Raw genomic sequence first — 21779 nt, forward strand, 5'->3', positions numbered from 1 at the left:
AGAAAGCATCGTTTAGAATGGAGTTGAAATCTACAGGTTAGGTATTTTGCTTTGACCGTAAAAGTTTTACCTTTATTCCAAAGGAAAGGAAAAGATTGTGACTTAAAGTAACACAGGCTTGAGACTGAGCTGCAATGAAATACCCCAGCTCGATTTGACAACAGTCGTGAAGGATGACTCATGATGGGGTAGGATTGAGGTGAGAGGTAGCCAGTGCCGAGGAACTGGTTTCTGCGTCTTCAGTCTGGAACAAGCATCACGCTGCTGCCAAGTGGTTTGATCCTGTCAGCTTCTCTTAACCTTTAAAGTTCACTTCCATTTTAAAAACCGAGTGAGGAAGTATGGTACAGTGGCCTCTTGGCTTCTGCTGTTTTCAGCTCATGTGTCACAAGGCTGCTCTCTTCAGCTAACAAAGAACTGCCGTCCCATTTTCTTCTTAAGTGAGACTCTACTTTCTGAGACCTTGAGAGTGTGGTCACTGACAAGACAGAGTGCCCACTGCCCCTCTCCCAGCAGGATTAGATCAAAGTACCCAAAACCCTTGCTCCACCTCATTGTTGGCTTTAATCTCATGCAGGCTTTTCAATCGGCAGTAAAAACCTTATTCTCTGTGTCCTGGTACTATACATTCACTTATTATTTTTAATTTCTCTAGGTTTTCTCCTTTTGGCCTGGGGCTTGACTTCTTCCATCCATGAGCAAAACTCTTTCTCCAGCACGGAATACTGACTATGGGGTGAGTGAACAACTTGGTAATGAAGATGTTTGTATTACCAGAGCATCTGCCTTGAGACCTTGAGAAGTTGATAGATTTTCTTGTAAGATTTTTATAATTGTATTTATAGATTTAATAAGCCATATTTTTTGTTGTGTCAGATCTACACAATTGTGTCTTTAAAAATCAAGAAGTTAATTCTCTTTGATAGCTTTGGAATAAATCTTCCACTGTCATAGACTGTAAGAGATACAAATTGTATGAGAAACAAATTGACACTCAAATATCAAAGAGGCTTTTCAAATCTCTTGTCTTAGTTGGCTGGCATCTGGTTTGTCATAATGAGGAATAAACCGAGGTTCATAAAAGATTCATCCTGTGATGTGGATGCTCACAATGAAGCATTTACGGACACAGAGAAAATCCTGACTTGCAACCACATCATGACATTGGTTTTCTGCTGTTTCTTGTCATATTCCTGCAGAGGCACCACAGGAGCCAGACTGCCTGGGGCACACAGTTCACCAGCCCAATAGCTGGTACAGAGAAGCTTCCAGGTGGCACAGATGCACATTGTCACAGAGAAGGTGTGCCAATGCCCTCTGCTTCTTCTATTCTCACAGGAAGTCTCTCATTGAAACAAAAAGACCCACTTAGCACATGACATTAAAGTGCACCAAGGCAAGAGAGAGTGATGTGTATCAAATGGATCTGCTTTTCACCCTGCCCTTCATGCAGGGAAGTTTACCTGGGCACCATAATGCCATTTAGACTACTGTCAAAGCAGTGGATAGCATCAAACAGCGGTGTTCCAACTTCAGGTTTGGTCACTCCTTTCTTTTTGCTTAAAACAGCCAGGCCACTTTTCTAGGCTCATTTACACAATTTTATTTATTTTATTTTATTTATTTATTTATGGGTGGGGGGTTAAGACAGGGTTTCTCTGTAGCTTTGGAGCTTGTCCTGGAACTAGCTCTTATAGACCAGGCTGGCCTCGAACTCACAAAGATCCTCCTGCCTCTGCCTCCCAAGTGCACCACCACTGCCTGGCTCACAATTTTATTTCCAGAGGGATTGTAGGCTAGCATACACAAGAGTGGATCATTGGATCAGTAAATATTGAGTGAGCATCTACTCAGTTCATGTGACAGGTTCTCTTTCAGAATTGAGACTCTCTTAAGTAGATATCCTAATGGAGGACACAGTCAATGAATATGTAAGTGGTTCTGATATATTGTAGCAGTGATAGAGTACTTACATAGCATGGGCTCAGGGCCTAGCACTTCCAAACAAAAATCTGAACGGTGCATCAGGTGATGATAAATGTGTTAGAATCAAATAAATCCAAGAGCAAGGACAAGTCCCACAGTGATAAGGGACTCTTTGAGCAGGGTATTCAGAGAAAACCTCACTGGGTGTACAGTAGTGGGCAGTGGACGCACAGAACTAAGAGCAAGAGGGTCCTCTCTCTCAGAGAAACTGATGCGGTTTGAATCCAGCAGAAGCGAGGAGCAGCAAGAGGTACTTGGACTATTTGGGAGATAGAAGCAGTGAGGATTTCTCCCGTGTTGAAAATGGGATATTAGTGGGGAAATGGCAGAGATGATTCCAGAGTCTTTGAAGCACACATCTGACAGAAGGAATTCTCACATACTGAAACAAAGAAGACCTCAAAACCAAGAGTAGAGAGAGGAGAACTAGGGGTTCTGTACTAGAGCTATGAAGATGGAAATATTTACTAGACATCCAAATGCAGAAATCAGTTAGCAGGCGGGTGCTCAAGCCAGGAGTTCCGGGAATGGTCTTTAATGAAGGCACACAGTGGAGGGTGTTGGCTCTTGCACAGCATTCACAGCTGAGGCTAGGTGAGAGCAAGAAGGCAGCAATTCTCCAATGCCCATTTTCTCCCTTAGACAGCGAATGTGGCTGGAGACCGCAGAAATCCTAAGCTAGATGGCAGGGCATCCTAAAGGGTACAGGAATGAGTGAGAACCAGTTGAGAGGAAAAGCTACAATGAGGCAAGAAGAAAATAATGGGGGGGAAGTTCTGAAATCTAGATACAGCCTGTTAGAGACAATGAAGTGATTACTTGTACCAAATGTCACAAGCAGATCCCAACAATGGGAACTTGGAATCTGTCCCTTTACTTAGTCAAGTGATGTCCACGGTGAATTTGCAATAGCAGTATCCGTGCTTTAATAACCTGGCAGCTTGATGGGGTAGACTCAAGAAAGAATGGGAGAAGAGAGATCAGTGGGGACACTGTTGTGTCAGTTCACCTGGTGAATTTCTCAGTGAAAGGAAATATGTTGACTGAGTTTTCTGTCCTGCCCAGTTCCCACAATCATTAACTCCCAAAGAAATCACACAGAGGTCTACATTAACTATAACCTGTTTGACCCATTAGCTCAGGCTTCTTATTAACTCTTATCATTTATATTAGCCCATTGTTCTAGTATATGTTAGCCACATGGCTTGATACCTTTTTCAGCGGGGCAGTCACATCTTTCTTCTTCTGTGGCTGGTCACAACTGCTGAGGAATGGGCTTCCTCCTTCCCAGAATTCTCCTGTTCTCCTTGACCCGCCTCTACCTCCTGTCTGGTTGTCCCACCTATACTTCCTGCCTAGCTACTGGCCAATCAGAGTTTATTTAAAATATAACTGATAGAATACAGACCATGGTCCCACACCACTGGAAATGGAGAAGAGAGGTTTGTCAGGAGTTGTGGCCAGGACCAGAGGCTGTATTTTTCAAGGTGGGAAACACTGGTACGTGTGCATGCTTTGGAGGTAATCCAGTACAGCAGGGACATAAATAACAGAGGAGGAAGAAGGAAGAATTGGCTAATGATTGTACTGAGCAGAAAAAGGGACCTGGTGTCACTCCAGGTGGGAGCATGAAGTAGTGAAAACTTGACAAGGACCATTTGTAAGCAGGCGGATGTCAGCATAGAGGAATTAGAAGACACTGTCTTGGGACTCCTTCCATTTTCTCTGGAAAGTATCTCTGGGAAGCACATCTTCAGATAAAACAGGAGATAGGAAGTAGGAAATTAGCTACTCAGCAAAGTATGAAACCCCTGCTATTGTCTGGGTGGTGAATGGCCTCCAGAAGCCTATAGGTTAAAGGGATGGTCCTAAACAGTGCTGTTGAAGCCCAGTGGAATCTTTAGGGGGTAGTGTAGTAATAAGGGCGGCGGCGGGGCTGTGTCCCCAACACCCCAGCCGCCTGCTCGGCTAGCTTATGCCCCGAAATAATTACACGGACACTGTATTCTTTTAAACACTGCTTGGCCCTTTAGCTCTAGCCCTTACTGGCTAATTCTGATATCCCGATCAACCCATCTCTAATAATCTGTGAGCACCAGTCTTACCGGGAAGATTCTAGCCTAAGTCCATCCTGGGTCAGAGCTGGGGCATGGCGTCTCTCTGAGGCGTCTGCTCCGGAGAGGAGAGCTGTGGAGTCTGAGCTCACTTCCTCTTCCTCCCAGCGTTCTGTTCTGTTTACTCCTCCCACCTATCTTCTAACCAATGAGGACCAAGCAGTTTCTTTTTATTTAACCAATGACCTTCCTCCATCAGGGTAGGACTTAATAGAACTTATTAGTTCATTTAAGACATGTGCCCTAAAGGGTGTCTATGGGACCCTGGTTTCTCCATTTCTCTCTGCTTCCTGCTTTCCGGTGGGCCAGTTTTCTCTGACCCACATCCCTTCACTCCCCTTGGTATGCTCACCAGAGACCAAAAGTCCTGAAAACCACCAGACCTTAGACTGGAATCTCTGCAGTCATGAGGTAAATAGCACTTTTTGTAAGTCAGTTCTTTGAGTTTCTCGCAGTAATGACATGCGACTGACTAATACACACAAGGAAGAAAAATGAAAGATTACATGGGCATAGAAAGTTTGTACAGTTGAGAGGTCAGAGGTCACAGCTCTGGCATGAGGTCAGCAGTCCTACAAATATGTGCCAGCTACATTCAACTGCTTTCCTAGTACTGACGACCTGAAGAGTAAGCGTTGCCAGACGCAGGCTTGTGACTTTTCTGCCAAGTAAACAGAATGAAAGAAAGTGAGCCCCAGACCTGAAGCTAAAAGCAATGGCAACCAAGTCATTTTAGTGATGAGCCTAACCAGAGATGCTAGCCAGGGGGAGTGAGAGAGAGGACCATGCATAGTGAGAGAGGGCAGCGTTAATTCAGTGGAGGTCTGCAGAGAACCATGATGCTGAGGTTGCAGCTCTAGTCTTCCTTGTGGCATGGAACAACTGTCTATCTGGATAAAGAGTAAGCATATTCATTACCAAAGGCTGATCGCACTTTGAATCTATTTAATTAAGTTTTCACCCATTAAAATTAGTTAAGCTGTACAAAACGACCACAGCTTTGAGCATCGCTATGCATTCTTTCACTTACAATTATGAAATGAATATATTAGTGTATAATCTAAAAACAATTAGTGATTGCTGGACTACATCTCAGTAATCCTTCTCATCTAAAGTAATAAATTGCGAGAGACAGAATTAAGCCATCCCTCTTCTTTGCCATCCCAGTGGTCTGAGGAAATAGTGACAGACAACATAATTCGTATCTCTGCCTATCCTGGAAATCACTTTCATTTCCCTGAATTGCTGGAAAGGGATTTGCTGCAGTTAAGGAACTTTTCAAAATCTAATTGATCAAATTACATTACCTAAGACAGACGCCAAAGCTACAATGTACTTGGCTCTGATACAATTCTGTCTAGTCTACCTCAAACCCGCAAGATGTAAACGGGGAGTTGCTGCCCAGGACCAGACATAATGACCTTCCATACCGACATGCTAAGCTTTTGTTTGTATGAGGGAGGGAATGTTTCATTTGTTTTCCTCCCTCTGTGCTCATCTTTTTTCTTTATTTTCCCATTATTTTTGGCCAATAGTTGTAGGAGGTCATGAGTGGACGCTGGATACCAACAGACCATAGCGGTGAGGAGTCTAGTCATAGTGACTGCATGGTTGGCTTTAGAAGGCCTTGTAGCCAGTTACCTGAGCCATGGGCAACTGTAGTCGATTAATCTGTTCTCCATGCCTCGCGTTTACCTGTTTCTAAATTCTGTCTAATAGCATTACTGACTGAAGTTCTCAGAGTCGACTGCAGTTCCAGAGGCTACCGGAGTCAGTTTGTTTTGGTTGGTTTTTTGCTCAGACAAATTCTACTGATTGCAATTTGTCTAAGGAACTTTCATTTTAGCAGCACCATTGAGTTTTCAAATAAATTTCAAGACAAAAGAAAGCAGAGTTGAAAAAGCTCTGGTTTTTAGGTGGACTTAATTCCCCGGGGAAAATGTCTGTGTTTGTGTCTGGTTCTCAGTTAGAAATCTACAGCTTCTGTGTTTTTGCAGCTCCATTTCCTCATCTGTGTGACCAGCACATGTTTCAGATTAAATTAAAAGTCTTCACTTTCCTTCCTAAAGTTCTGAGGCCAAGAGGAGCCAAATTATTTTACTTTTAGATGTGATTATTCTCAAGCCCAGAGGAGCCTTCTTTGGGCCTGGTTGTAATTATGAAGCTAATCCCAGATAGACTGCATTTAACCATTGCCTTCTGCCTTGCTCTGAGGCTTAGTGACAGGCCGAGGACCTGAGTATCCTAACAGCCAAACAATATTTCTTTCCTGTTCAAACTATGGTGAAACAGAGCTACCAGCAATCCTCAATTTTCAATATAGTGCACTCCTGAAAACATGAAAATCAAACATGGGAAAATTAAAACAAATATATATTACAACAGACTCCTATTTCTACAGAGAACAAAATTAAATCCCGAAAGTCCTTTCACTAAGTTTCAGCATTTGGGGTGTGTCCCTCAACTTTGTTCTTTTCTTATTAAATACCTTAGTATTGATGTGTGTTCAGTGTAGGCTAGAGGCGTGAGGTATGTGACATCATCATCCTCATCTATAGTATCAGAGCTTCATTCTCCCTCTATTGCTATTAAGTAATCATGAACTACAATGCCATTTTAACATGTTCGCATCTACCGCTTCATGTAGGTGAAGATCCTAATGTCCTCTTGGCATCCTAGTTTGTAACAATTTTATTGATATATGTCCATCTACTGATTGATTATCAATTGAGAAATCAATTGTCATTATAATTTAAAATAAAATTTGAAAAACTGCATTCATCACTCAAGGCAGCAAACGGCCTTCTCCGAAGAGTCGTTCAGACTCTGACTACTAAATCTACTAAATCTCATTGCTTGGATGTCTGTTATCTCACACCAGATTCAAGCATGTTGACAAAGCCTGTTCTTTGAGAAGCATCACAGGGATGGGAAATATCTTCCACTCCATATGTAAATAAATTAAAGGATGAAAACTGTGGCCAATGCCATAATTTGCCAATTAATTGGGAAACACTCCATGAAACCTTGGCAGAAGCGAGGAGACAGAGCGACTGTTCACTGTGTTGGGAGAGCTGATATTTTTAGAACAGATTTCTCGAGGGATAAGTTATGTACCTTTCCCTTCCAATGCCTTGCATTGCAGCACTAGCTGCTTTAGTTCACATTCCAGTCTTTAAAATCACAAATAAAAGGACCAAAGTCAGGTGTGGATATATTTCCTGAAGAATGATGGCTTCAAGAGCTAACCAAATCATCCTAGCGTCCACCGCAAGCCGGCGTTTCCATATGTGACGGATCTGGTGGACGACAATTATCTATAGGAGTCTAAGGTACTGAAAAGTCACCATTTCCCAGGCATGTAGTGAAGGCGTAAGTCACAAACAATGCCACACCAATTTGGGATTATGATTAATAGGGTGACATTTATTTAAAGGGGAAAAAACTTAAAGATCACTGTCCCAGGCAACAGCCCTCTACGCAATCAGGAGTCTAGTCGCCGGCGGAGCAGGAAGTGAAGAGAGAGAGGAAAGGGAAGTGGCTGCTTTTTTAAAGGGAGAGAGACCACGCCCCAATGGGCTGGTATCTCAGCGGCTATTGGCTGGAGGAGTGGGAGGACCTCCCGCAACACCTCCCCCTTCTGTTTAAATAAGAGAGTTCTAAACCTACTATGAAATTATATACAATAAGTACAAATATCCTATTCTAACTAGCTTAGGTCTTGTATAATAAATAACTTGGCCAAGTCATGAGAGAAAGTAACTATATTTATATAGTCTTCAACCCCATCAAAGATCTGAGAAGGGAAATAATGTTACCTGGGTAATTAGGAAGTTCAGTAAAACAACTTCCAAAACATGCAACAAATCACAGAGACAACTAGCTACCTGGGCAATCACCCAAAATCACGTTAGCAGCGTTGAAGCAACCAACTTTGGCTAAGGCCTAACATAACTGACATACCATTTTCAAAGGCAAGCAACTTTTCAAAACTATCTTACCCTGTCTTGGCAGGATATGACAGTCCTGTTTTATCCATTGACACATGCTCTGTATCTCTGTCAGTGGTTGAGGTATGGGCATTTCTTTGCCCAAAGGCCAGTTCTGCCAAAAAGAAAGGCTCCAGGTGGAATGTCTTTGGTGCTCAACATTCTCTTGGGAATAGAGCGGTGTTGCCAGGAGCAATTGTGTCTCACTACCGCAAAACTCTGAGTTAGATTAAAGGCCATTTTCTACAGCTCTTTGAAGAAGTTGAAGATTATCTGTCTATACTGAGTATAATCTCTATATATCTAAAGAACCTGATTAGTCTAATTATAAATGACAAACTTAGATGACTATTAGTCTATATAATTCTCAATATCTATCTAACTTAAAGACTAAGACAATAAACGACTGTGAAACAAATGAGGACAATGACCTCCAAATATAAACAATGTACAAATATGCATTGCAGTAGGTAAATATATATCAATACAAACATTATATAAGTATCTTAATCAGAGGTAGAAATGTACACTGCAATATGGTAAATATATACAATATATATATCAATACAATATATGTCAATACATAAGAATGTTTTAAACAGAGGTAGAAACATGCATGCATACAATAGTCAATATAATTTAACTTTGTATCAATATACAAGAATCTATACCAATATATTTGTATAAAAACAGTAACTCACAATTACAAATCTATTATCCCATCATCCCTCTTTTTTTTTCAAAATGATCCCTGAGTTTATAAAATTCCTCCCCCAAACCTCAATCATATACCAATTATAATCAACCCCTAAATGATGTCCCTAAACCCAAGGGCAAACTTTACTGGGAGAGGGGACGTCGTCCTCTAGAATTACTTCCAGCTGTCATGGGGGCGACGTTCTTTCTGGGGGATCCTGTGAAAGTAAAATGATGGTTAAATTTCAAGATCAATGTCTTTTAAAATTGCCAATAGTCTCTGAGTATTTTGTGCAGGTCTGGCCAAAATGCTGTATAAGATGTGCACCATTTCAGCTAACCAAGTTGGAACTGTCTTGTGCAGCTGGTACCCAAAGCAGGTCTTGTAGTAGCGCTATCAGTATCATGACGTCATATCAACCAGGTGGAGTTGTTGTTATGGGGCCCCATCTTCTTCCTGGAAACTTCAAATGTCACTTCAGGAAAAACTCATTGTTCGTTGTGAAAAACTTAAACATTAATCATATAGACATATATAGACATATATATACATATTCACTGAAAGGCATGATAGATATGTTCAATGAAAAGTATGATAGATATGAAGAAAAGCAAAGATGTTTTCTAAACTCATATTTCTTTCTGTCCCATATCATGGCTCTTGACATGAGACAGAAACTCCAGAAACTCTGGGTTTTCCTCTTACTAACAGGCTTGTAATTGGAGTGGGACTGAGCCAGAGTCCAACTTCAAAACCAGCTTTATAAATTTAGAAATATGGTTTAATATTACTTACACAACCCTTTCAGTTTTCTTGATATTTCCTATCGGGCAGGTATTTTTCCATCTGTCAGTATCCAAATATCCAGGGTCCCTTGAATTTTTCAAAGATGAGTGTTTTCCTGTGGAGATAAAAACAGAACCCTGCCCCCATTCTATATGTTTTTCTTACCACCTGTATGAATATCATCATTGTGGATGAGTTGTCATTTCTCCTTTCCAAGAGGTTTCTCCTCTTCAAATCGAAACTTTATTAATTTTGATGGTATCCACAATTTTTCTTCTCCTGTGGAAACAAGAGCAAAACCCCTTCCCCAACGTAGCACATCTCCTGGCTTCCTTTGAGAGGTCAGCACATCTTTGAAATAAATCGGTTGATTTAGTTCAGCAGACTTTTCCATTATCCAATGTCTCTCTGCTGCTGTCGTTCCTTTCTCATTAGCGTTAAGAAAATTCAAGGTTAATAAAGCATTATGTAATCTATTTCTGGGGGTATTTTCGGTCCCTTTCTGTTTGTTCAGCATATCCTTTATAGTACGATTTGATCTTTCTATAACTGCCTGACCTGTAGGATTATTTGGTATACCTGTAATGTGTTTTATATTGTAATAATCAAAAAAGCATTTCATTTTCTTAGATACATATGCTGGACCATTATCTGTCTTTATTTGTGCAGGTATACCCATGATGGCCATAACTTCCAATAAATGTGTGATTACTGAATCAGCCTTTTCTGAGCTCAGGGCAGTAGCCCATTGAAAACCTGAATACGTGTCTATGGTGTGGTGTACATATTTTAATTTACCAAATTCCATAAAGTGGAACACATCCATCTGCCAGATTTCATTTCTCTTAGTACCTTTTGGGTTACTCCCTGCAGGCAACGGTGTTTGATTATAGAAAGAACAAGTAGGACATCTCTTTATAATGTCCTTAGCTTGTTGCCAAGTAATGGAAAATTCTTTCTTTAGGCCTTTACTATTGACATGATGCTTCTTATGAAATTCTGAGGCCTGCAACACACTTCCAATCAATAATTGATCAATCTCAGCATTGCCTTGGGCTAGAGGACCAGGCAGACCTGTATGGGACCGGATGTGTGTTATGTATATCGGACAAAGCCTGTTCCTGATTATGTCTTGTACCTGGATAAACAATGAAGTCAACTCTGTGTCATCTGGTATAAATTCAGCTGTCTCAATATGCAAGATAACTCTTTCTGCATATTGTGAATCTGTAACTATATTAAGAGGTTCTTTAAAATCCCTTAGCACCATAAGAATGGCATATAATTCTGCCTTCTGGACAGAATTATAAGGGCTTTGTTCCACCTTACTCAATTCATCTGACTTGTAACCTGCTTTCCCTGATTTATTTGAATCAGTATAGAAAGTACGGGCTCCAGTTATTGGAGCATCACGTACAATTCTAGGAAGACCCCAAGAAGTTCTTTTTATGAGGTTAAGTCTATCACTTTTGGGATAGTTGCTATTAATTTCTCCCAAAAAATTAGCACAAGCTCATTGCCACGGTTCATTGTCTTCCCATAACTTTTTTATTTCTTCAGTAGTAAAAGGCACTATAATTTCTGCTGGGTCTATACCTGCTAGTTGACGAAGTCTCAGCTTACCTTTTATAATTAATTCAGAGACATTTTCCACATAAGTTTTTAATTTTTTACTTGGTTTATTAGGTATAAATATCCACTCTAAAATAATATCTTCCCTCTGCATTAGAATCCCTGTAGGAGAAATTCTGGAAGGCAATATGACTAGGATGCAGCTAAGATTTGGGTTCACCCTATCCACATGTGCCTCCTGTAATTTTTCCTCAATCATTGTCAGTTTCTTTTCTGCTTCAGCTGTCAGTTTTCTTGGACTATTCAAATCTTTATCACCATCTAAGGTTTTGTTTAAATGAACTACTAGATCAGGTGTTATCCCAACAGCTGGTCATAGGCTGGAAATGTCTCCTAACAATCTTTGGAAGTCATTAAGAGTCTTTAAGCGGTCTTTCCTAATTTGTGCCTTTTGCGTTTTAATTTTCTCTAACCCTATTCTGTAACCTAGGTAATTAATAGAGTTTCCTCTTTGAATCTTTTCAAGGGCAATTTGTAATCCCCACCTAGGCAAGACTTTCTTTACTTCTTCAAACATCCTTTCTAAAGTATCTTTATTTGAATCAGATAACAAGATGTCATCCATGTAATGATAAATGATGGACTTGGGGAATAGTTTACGAATTATTTCCAATGGCTTACTTACAAAATATTGGCACAGTGTAGGACTATTGAGCATACCCTGTGGGAGGACAGTCCACTGATATCTCTTATTAGGCTGAGAATTATTATAAGTAGGCACTGTGAAGGCAAATTTGTCTCTATCCTTTTCTTGTAACGGTATAGTGAAAAAACAATCTTTCAAATCAATAACTATAAGAGGCCATCCTTTTGGTAACAGAGAAGGCAAAGGAATTCCAGATTGTAGTGGGCCCATAGGTTGAATTACTTTGTTGACAGCTCTTAGATCTGTCACCATTCTCCATTTACCAGATTTCTTTTTTACAACAAACACAGGAGAATTCCAAGGGCTGGTTGATTCTTCAATATGGTGAGCATCTAGTTGCTCTTGCACCAGCTGTTCCAATGCCTGTAGTTTATCTTCAGCTAGAGGCCACTGTTTGATCCATATTGGCTTCTCAGTTAGCCATTTTAAAGGTAGGGCTGTTGGTACCTCTAAAGGTTTGGTATTTGCTGTATGTTCTTGTACAGCCTGAATGGCTGGTGACCTTTTTCCATAATACCTCATCATATCCTTCCCAGAATTATGAATTCCTGGAAATACAGGAATGTTAATCTGGGTATTCCATTGCTGTAGCAGGTCACGGCCCCATAAATTTATAGCAATATTGGCTATATATGGTCTTAGTCTTCCTATTTGTCCTTCGGGCCCTATGCATTCAACCCATCTTGTGCTTTGCACGAGATAGGGTTCCAATTCCTAGGAACTGAACATCTACCTCTTGAAGAGGCCAATTCGGATGCCAAGATTCTGGGGTAATGATACTTACATCCGCACCTGTGTCTAATAAGCCTTCAATAAAAGTGCCATTTATACAGACTCTTAGCTTTGGTCTTTGATCATTAATAGAAGTCTGCCAAAATATACGTTTACTCTGTCCTACTGGGTTTTTTGACTCATCCTCCACACGTAATTCATCATTTAGACCAGTATTACTTTTTACAGCAGAAATTGGAGCTTTTAATTTTCTTGGTGATGCACGTTCTCCACTGTGACTGGGAATGACTGGGCCACTGTTGGCTTGGGGGCCTGCGAGAGGCCCCCCAAGGAGTTTCCCGATGATATCGGATTGCCCCGTCTATCTGTTGTTGACCTACATTCGTTGGACCAATGCCTGCCTTTACCGCATCTCCTACATATACCTGAAGGCCGAGGTCTCCTATTTTTGTCATTCCCAGAAGAGATATTATTCCTAGAAATTCTTTGCCTGCAATCCCTTTGCAAATGTCCCAATTTACCACAATTAAAACACCTGGCAGTTTGATGTCTCCTCATTGCTTTGGAAATCACTTCTCCTACCCAAGATTCATCATTATAGCTAAACGTCTCAACATTCATCGTATGCTGAATCCATTCATCCATAGGTGCTGATCTAGACTTTAAAGGCCCAATTATCTTTTTGCATTCTATGTTTGCATTCTCAAAAGCTAGAGATTCAAGAAGTACTCGTCTAGCTTCTGGGTCTGTTACCCCTAAGTCCAGAGCCTTAATTAATCTTTGCAAAAAGTCAATAAAGGGTTCTCTCTGTCCCTGCCTAATTCTGGTATATGATTCAACCCTTTTTGCTGGATCTTGTATCCTATTCCAAGCATTTAAAGCTGCTTGGTGACATAGACACAGTACTTCATCGTCATAAAGAGCTTGGACCTGTGGATCAGCATATTCTCCTGCACCAAGAATTTGATCTTGGGAAACCTCAATACCTTTTGCTCTTCCTTGCTGTTCCATATGTTTGGATTCTTCTCTGAAATAAATTCCAAACATCAAGGAAGGTCCATTATCTAAAACTGCAGACACTAACTGATGGAAATCATGGGGGGTAGCTCTAGCATTAGAAGCCCAAGTCTTTATCATTTCCTTTACATATGCATTGTGCAAGCCAAAATTAACAACAGCTTGCTTAATTTCTTTCAGATCATTCATTGCTATTGGTGTCCATCTAGCTTCTCTGACTCCCATTGAGCCTTTAGAAGTTGACACTTTGTCAGAATTAAGTATAGGGTATGTCGCTAGAACCCTGGGTAAGCCAGTTCTAATAGCTGGTGGAGGCATTGTATCCTGTCCTTGTGCCTCCTTACTCTGTTCACCAGCTGCAATAATTTCTCCAATCTTTTCAAATCTTTTTATCATTGTCTCTCTTAAATCCTGAATCTCCTGACCTGTATATATTTCCAGTGATTTCACTGAGGTATCGATTTTTTGGTCCCCATTCTGCACCTGTGATTCCAAAGCTTTAATTTTTTCCTTCAAAGATAACATGTCCTCCTTAAACTTTTCTTGTATATCATGTAGATTCCCATCTTGGAGGTACATTCTGTCTGTTACCTTATCAAAACTTTGTGATAAACTCTGAAGGTCAAATTCAACAGCCTGAACCCTTTCAGGTAACTTTCTAATACCCTTGGATATGGAATCAATTTTGTCTGTCATAGTATCCACTTGTTCAGATAACCTCTGATTTTCAATAATTTTAATCCTGTCAATTAGTTGTTCATTATTAGTTCGTAAAGATTCTATCATTCTTAGGAGTGCCATATTCTTCCTTAATGATAGAATATGGAAAAGAAAACTGAAGCCTAGTAACAAGCAAATTAAGGTATTCCCATAATCATATAAACCTTGTATGATGTAATTCATTGTATTAGTAAATATAAAATTACTAATCCATTGTATTAGTGAAAACAAAGCAGTAAAATTTGCGTTAGAAACGAAAATTGCCATATTACCTATTATCCAGCAGGTGGCGCTGTTGCAGAGTCGAGATGAAAACATGGTCCTGTTTCAGTGCCTTAGTAGATGTTAAAAACTAGAAAATGCAAGTTTCTCAACAAAGTAAATGTAATTAAATCAATTCCAGAGACGGAACCAGAAACCCAGAATCCAGGGGTAGAGAAGAGCACAGGCAGCGGCTGAGGAAGCAAGGGCTCCCGCCAAGCCGAACTAGCGCCCGCCAAGCCGAACTTGCGGCCGCCAAGCCGAACTTCCGGCTGCCAAGCCGAACTCGCGGCTGCGAGCCGGGAGAGGTTCTAAAACCAAACGTTGGGCGCCAAAATGAAGGCGTAAGTCACAAACAATGCCACACCAATTTGGGATTATGATTAATAGGGTGACATTTATTTAAAGGGGAAAAAACTTACAGATCACTGTCCCAGGCAACAGCCCTCTACGCAATCAGGAGTCTAGTCGCCGGCGGAGCAGGAAGTGAAGAGAGAGAGGAGAGGGAAGTGGCTGCTTTTTTAAAGGGAGAGAGACCACGCCCCAATGGGCTGGTATCTCAGCGGCTATTGGCTGGAGGAGTGGGAGGACCTCCCGCAACAATGTAGCAGACAGCGTAACTTCACAGGGCAGTGCTTTACACATGCATCTGATGGCGCTTGTGTAAACAAACATGTCATGCCTCCTGGAGTTTCAAAGTTCAGCATCCACAGTAAGTGTATCCCTCTTGTTGTAGTATTCACTGTGATAAAGCAGAACATATGTCAGCAGCAAGCTTATACATGGCATGTTTACAAAGTCTCTTGATACAGTCGAGAAACTGCCTGGTAGCTTGACCTAAGACATTATGATTTTGGACGTATATTCTAGAATCTTTGGCCAGCGACATGCCACTCATGACCCACCTCTCAGGATGTAGCTTGGCTGTATGCAGTGCTTGACTGTCTGCTCAATTACAGTCTTTGGAGACAAGGGAAACACTGTGCTAAGACATTGCTCAGAGGCTTAAGAGCTGAGTTCTAGATCTAGTCAGGGTCCCAAACATTCCCGGTCTGTGACCATTCAACTCAAGGGGAGGGAATGACACTAGATAATTGCACAGGTTACTAGCTTGCAAAGTTTGCATTGTTTTACACGAAAGATAGACTGCAGGGGAGTCATTTTTGCCACACACCTTGAAAATTTAATTTAATTAAAAAAATCTCTTGCACTTAATTGTTGGTTCACGTATGCAAATTAGAAATGTCCCTTGACTTTTCTGATGGACTAAAGCTCATCTTTGTAGATTAAAGTTCTTTTAGCCCCCACATCCATTTATTTTTCTCAATTCTTAGCATCCCTGATGAAAGTGGTATCTTAACATCAATGACCAGTGTTAGTGCATCATCGTAGCCTGGAGTTCACTGCTCATCACAGGGTTTGTTCTCAATATTACTCTTTCTGTGAGTTTTAAGAGTGTATACTTACATCTATCCACCATTGCCATTCCATACAGAATAATTTTAATGCCATGTAAGTCTTATACTTGACCTGCTCTTTCCTCCCAATCTTCCTCTCTCCCTCCCTCCCTCCTTCTCTCCCTCCCTCCCTCTCTCCTTCCCTCCCTAATAGTTGCTGGTGACCACCATACTTTTGCCTTTTCTAGAACACATAGTGTTGACATTATACAGTCTTATTACTGGATGTTATCACTTAGTAAACAAATCCTTTCGTGTCTTTTTATAACTGGATAGCAATTTCTTTTTAGTGCAGAATAGTATTTCCATGTCTGAATTATCATAGTTTGCCCATTTACCCATTGATGGACATCTTAGTTGCTTCTGAGATGGCAGTTATAAATAGGGCTATTATCAACACCTCATGCAGGTTTTTATATGGCCATGGTCTCTCAGCTCTTTTTTACATAGCAAGGAGTGTGAAGCCTAGATCGCATGATGAGAGTATACTGACTTTTGTAATAAACAACCAGACTGTTGTCTTCCAAAATGGCTGCTATTTTGAGCTCCCACCAGTCATGAGCAACAGTCCTTACTTCTCTCTGTCTTCCCAGACACTAGCAATATTGCTGCCTGTACCCTGGGCTTCATCTATTCTTACAGGTGCATGGTACTGTCTCCTTGTTTAATTTGTGTTTCCCTGGTGACATGTAATGTGGTTGGTATTCCTTTTACTCATTCTTGCAAACCCAGCTCTCTTTCAGAACATTATTCTGAAGTCCACAAATGTGTTTTTATCACATGTGTACAGAGAGACTATGAAGAGATGCATGACCACAGTGGTCATCTCACTAAAAGTAGCAAGCTTAAATCTTGTACATCTTGAAGGGATGCAAGCATGCCCCCAACAGTCATGAGAAGTTTATAGTTAGTCTTATGACTCTTAATTGGCCTTTCTCAGCACAGCAAGCCAGCAAGTCACAGACTTAGTTCATGTCTTCCTCGTCTTTTCAACCAACTTAGCCAATAATCCACTGCCAAATCAAGGGCACAATTATTTTTGAAAGTGGTCTGTTTCTTACCAGTAGCCAGCCAATATCCAAAGAAAAACAAAATTCAGCCACTGTAAAATATAATCTTTTGTTTCTCGAATTGTCTCACTAATTATCCAGTCACAGGCACTGCCAGTGGTGGAATTAGTGTCGCTATCCTCGTGGGCTCACGCTTCACTGTGGATCCAGGCAGTTCTTCTGGCCTGGTGTGTGTGCATCCTGCTCTGGGACTGGCACAGCCTGGCAGGTTCCCCAGCCCATGCCGCTTGCAGAGCAGTCGCTGGTCTCTCTCTGCAGCTGGTCATTATCACCAGTACATACGTTTCACCTCCTGGCCTGGATGTGTAACAGGCAGGACAGCTGCTGTCCTCTTCTGTCCACTCCACCCAGTTCTCTCTTGGCCATGGTTTCAATAGCTGTTTTTAGAAAGAAACATTGCTGATTACTCCGATCAAAGAAACTAAGTGTCCTTTGAGATTTATAGATCACAGTACACTGTTGTTGGTGGTTTTTTTTTAACAAAAATTCAAGATGTACAAGGTTTAAGCTTGCTACTTTTAGTGAGATGACCACTGTGGTCGTGCATCTTTTCACAGTCTCTCTGTACGCATGTGATAAGAATACATTTGGTCTACTTTCCTAGCAACATACAGTAGAGCATCATTAATGACAGGAATCAGAGAACAGTGTGATGAGATAGGAGGGAAGAAAGTCATGGGAAAACTCGGTTTGAGTCAAACTTGCAAGCCACTGAGACAAGTCGCTCCCTCACTCCTCCGTTCCTGGCCTCAGAAGCTAGCAAGAAAGCAGTGTTGCGCCCTCTAGAATCTATTCCTGCCACTACCTGAACTTAACCTTGGCCAATCCCTCTCCCATAGAACAGCAGCTAAGCAGAACTTCTACATGGGGCCAGTGGTGGAGAGTGGGTTTGAAGGTGGGAGAAGCCATTCATGGAGAGCCTCTGGAGGTTGCAATCCAGGGAACAAGCGCTCTTTTCTCCAACTCTTCCAGCATTGACCTTTATCAATGTTAATATGTAAAACACACTAGATAATAGATGCACACTAAATATTACACAAAATACGTGTCTTTCTGAGTGTCTTGGTTATTTCAGTCAGCATACTAATCTCTGTTTCTAGCCATTGCATTGAAACTGTTATAAATCCATTCTTCTTCGTGGCCTAATAAGCCCCACTGTGCATATACAATGTACGTAGACACATTCTGTATCTAGCTAGCTACTGCTGTAATCAGTTATCAGGCACCCAGGCTGACTCTGCGTCTTGATCGCTGTGAGTAGTGTGCTTCAGGGAACATGAGCATCCTGCATCTCTGTGGCGTACCAACTAGATTCCTATGTGAACATATACACATGTGGTATAGGTGAATTATTAGGTGTGCCGACTATAATCTTATGAGTATACATACACACGAGTGGTGTAGATGGATTATTTGTGATTTCTTGTCCATAAAAATATGACTTGATAAAATATCAGTGGTTACTAAGGTGCTAGGAACTGGGATCTTTTTAAATGTTTTAAATTCTTCAAAGATGTATAGCTAATATTTATGTCATGTCGACCTTTGAAATCAAATTCTCCAATGATTACAACTGTAGCCTTATTTTATGTATCTAGTCACAGTGTAAAATATTTGAGGAATTAAAATTAAATTGTTTCTAGTATCTGCACGGAAAGCTCAGTGGTTAAGAACACATTCTGATCTTTCAGCGAGCCCAGTTCAGCTTCTAATACCCATTTCAGGCCGCTCACAGCCACCTGGAACTCCAGCTCAGGGGAATCCAACAGTCTTTCCTGGCCTTCAAGTCCACCTGCACTCATATGGGTGTATCCACACAAAGACATACATGTGCACACATACACATAATTTAATAAATATAAATACTTTTAACTGTAGTCTCAGAGTCCCTTATATAACATACCTCAGTATTTCCATACTGATTCCCTCCCCACCCCATCCCCTGAAAGAATCCTCAGATCTCCACACTACCTAGTACAAATAGACATGCTATGCAAATGTGCACCATTGTTTAGGAAACAGTCACGAAAAAAAAAAAACTCAATGTGTTCAGTACAGACTCAAGGTGGTTTTTAAAGTATTTTTGATTGGTAGTTGTTATAATTCACTGATAGATAACATGCAGATACAAAGAATCAACTGCATTTGGCAGGAAAATTGACTGAGTTGGGAACCCTAAATTTTATATTTGGAATTGCTGCTATCTGGCTTTCCTAACTTGACCCTTGAAGTTCAGCTTGGGTAACTGTTAAAAAAAAAACAAGCAGAAACCTGAAATAATAACAGTATATAACAGTTTTTCTTGGTGATTGTGTGCAATAAAATATGTCAGAGTATTTCCAAAAGATTTAAAGTATTCCATAAGTATTTTATGTTTAGGACAAAACCTAACTGCAGGAAAATATGTTCTAGAAATGCTAGAGGAGCCATGGCGTTTGTTTCTAATCTCTAAATCACACTCTTTGGAAAATGTTCTATTCTGATGTTTTTACAGCAAAGAGTTATAAAAATATAAGAGACAGGAGCAAAGGGAAGAAATAGGCACAGCTGCCGGCAACCATTAGGGTGAGTTAGAATGTGTGCGGACTGAGTGTAGGTGCCCCCCTGTGTGTCCTGGGGAGTCAGATCCACAGGCAAAGAGGAGAAAAGCTAAAGTCCATCTGGGAACATTAAACCAATTCTGAAATGCTTTCATGGGCAAGAATCAGGTTATAAATGCTATTCATCTGTATTTGTCTTTTTTTATCCTCTATTTTCTTAGTTGTTGTTGCTTGTTTGTTTTTTTTTCCAATTAAACTCTAACTTCTGGGCATTGGATTCAATTGTCCTGTGAAAGAAACTGAAGCTAAAACTAACCAAGAAATGTTGTCTGTGACTTAGACATGTTTCACTTTTAGAACGTATGAAAAAAATGCCCAGTTATTGACCAGCGTGAGCTATGGCTTTCTTACTTGATAGTTTTCTCTGGGATTTCATGTCATCAGGTCTTGTGGTGATGTACGTGTGAAATGTCCCCATAAGGCCAGGTATTTAAACCCTGTCTCACTTGTGACCCTACTTGGGTGGTCATGGACCCTTGAGGCACAGCTTGCCTGAAGGACACATGACGCTAGCATGGGCTTTGAGTGTTCGCAGCCGTATCCCACTTTCAGTTTTCTTGCACTGTTTTATGTTTGTGGCTGAGCTTCTTAGGCTGCCTGTTGCCGTGTCTCTCTCAACATTATGGACTCTCCCTCTGGAGCCATAAGCCAAAATAAATTCTGTCTTCTGCAGGTTGCTTTTGGTCATAGTGTTTTATCCCAGCAAGAAACAAGTGACTAATACAAGTTTCATACAATTTTAGTACAATGTGGGGAATTTTCTTCATAAAAGAAGCATCATTTGCATGTGGAAAACAATTCATAAATACTATTTTTTAGCAGGAAAATAAAACAGGATAAAAAACAGAATGCGACCCAGGTTTGGGACTGTTTGGAGAAGCTTCCCAAACATTTCCACCTATGGGATAGCCAGGCTAGATACAGGAAGCTCCCTCTAAACTCTGAGGCATTTTCCAAGGCTGAAAGCTACCTAGCTGCCTGACATTGAACCTTGGGACAAGCTTTAAGAATTTATACCCCTCCTCTACAAAAAAAAAAGAAAGAAAAAGAAAGGAAGGAAGGAAAAGAGAGAGAGGAGAAAGAGAAAAAAAGAAAAAAAGAAAGAAAGAAAGAAAGAAAGAAAGAAAGAAAGAAAGAAAGAAAGAAAGAAAGAAAGAAAGAAAGAGTCTAGACAGGAAGCTGTTGAAGAGAGTCCTTAAAAACCATGACAAAGTTTGGCAGTGGTGGCACATGCCTTTGATCTCAACACTAGAGAGATAGAGGCTTGGGGGTGCCTGTGAGTTCATTGGAAGTCAGTCTGGTTTACAGAGTGAGTTCCATGAAACCCAAGGCTACACAGAGACACCCTGTCTTGAAAAACCAAAACAACAAGCAAGCAGGCAAACAAACAAACAACAAAAAAAAACTATAATAAAGATGCTGACATACAGCTCTTCACAACGGGTACTTTTGGAAGGGGGCGGGGCTGTACTCCATTTTCTTGAAGCGGCTAGTCACTGGAAGTTTGACCGTGCTCCAATGAATATATGAGCAATACCAATTGGACTTTGGAAATTTCATTTTGTTTATTTGTTTTTGGGGAATGTGATGGAGTACAATTGTACAAAATTTCCAAACAATTAATAAAATATTATGTTGCAGGGAAGGGGTGATGTAAACATAACTGATTTGTCCTTAACCAGTAACAACCAGAATGAATCCCGAGACTGAAATCAGCATGCTCCTATCCTCAGTTACCTATGTATTGTTCTGCACACACACACTGGGAGCCTGAGCAAAAATCTTGGAGGGAGCATGTGCTTAAACTTCTGACTGCTTTCCCAGGCTCGGGCAACTCTCTGCTCCCTAGGATCAATCCAACCAAGGTTCCCAAGGCTTCAGCTACCTCAAACTTGTTGGTTTGCTTTGTCTGCTTAGGTCAGAAGAACTGCTGGGCTTAGCTTGGATTGTGACCCCTTTGCCAGAGTCAGGACACCGTCTCTAGACAGAATTCCCAGAGAACTGTGGGTCTCAGCTGCTGGGGTCCTCTTCTCTGAGTACCGCATTCTTTTCTGTAAAGTTTGTCTTTAAAA

The 21779-nt window shown here is 40.8% G+C and overlaps 1 protein-coding gene across 3 annotated transcripts in view; it reads left to right on the forward strand.

The window, feature by feature from the left end:
- Kiaa1217 (KIAA1217 ortholog) overlaps positions 1 to 21779 on the forward strand; it is an 812359-nt gene that overhangs the window by 174823 nt on the left and 615757 nt on the right. For all 3 annotated transcript variants that reach the window (XM_075970615.1, XM_075970611.1, XM_075970614.1), the window contains exon 2: positions 656 to 736. The gene's annotated coding sequence lies outside the window, so the exon portion shown is untranslated. The remainder of the gene's footprint in view (positions 1 to 655; positions 737 to 21779) is intronic.

The sequence above is a fragment of the Microtus pennsylvanicus genome, chromosome 4, assembly GCF_037038515.1.
Source record: "Microtus pennsylvanicus isolate mMicPen1 chromosome 4, mMicPen1.hap1, whole genome shotgun sequence".
NCBI lineage: Eukaryota > Metazoa > Chordata > Mammalia > Rodentia > Cricetidae > Microtus > Microtus pennsylvanicus.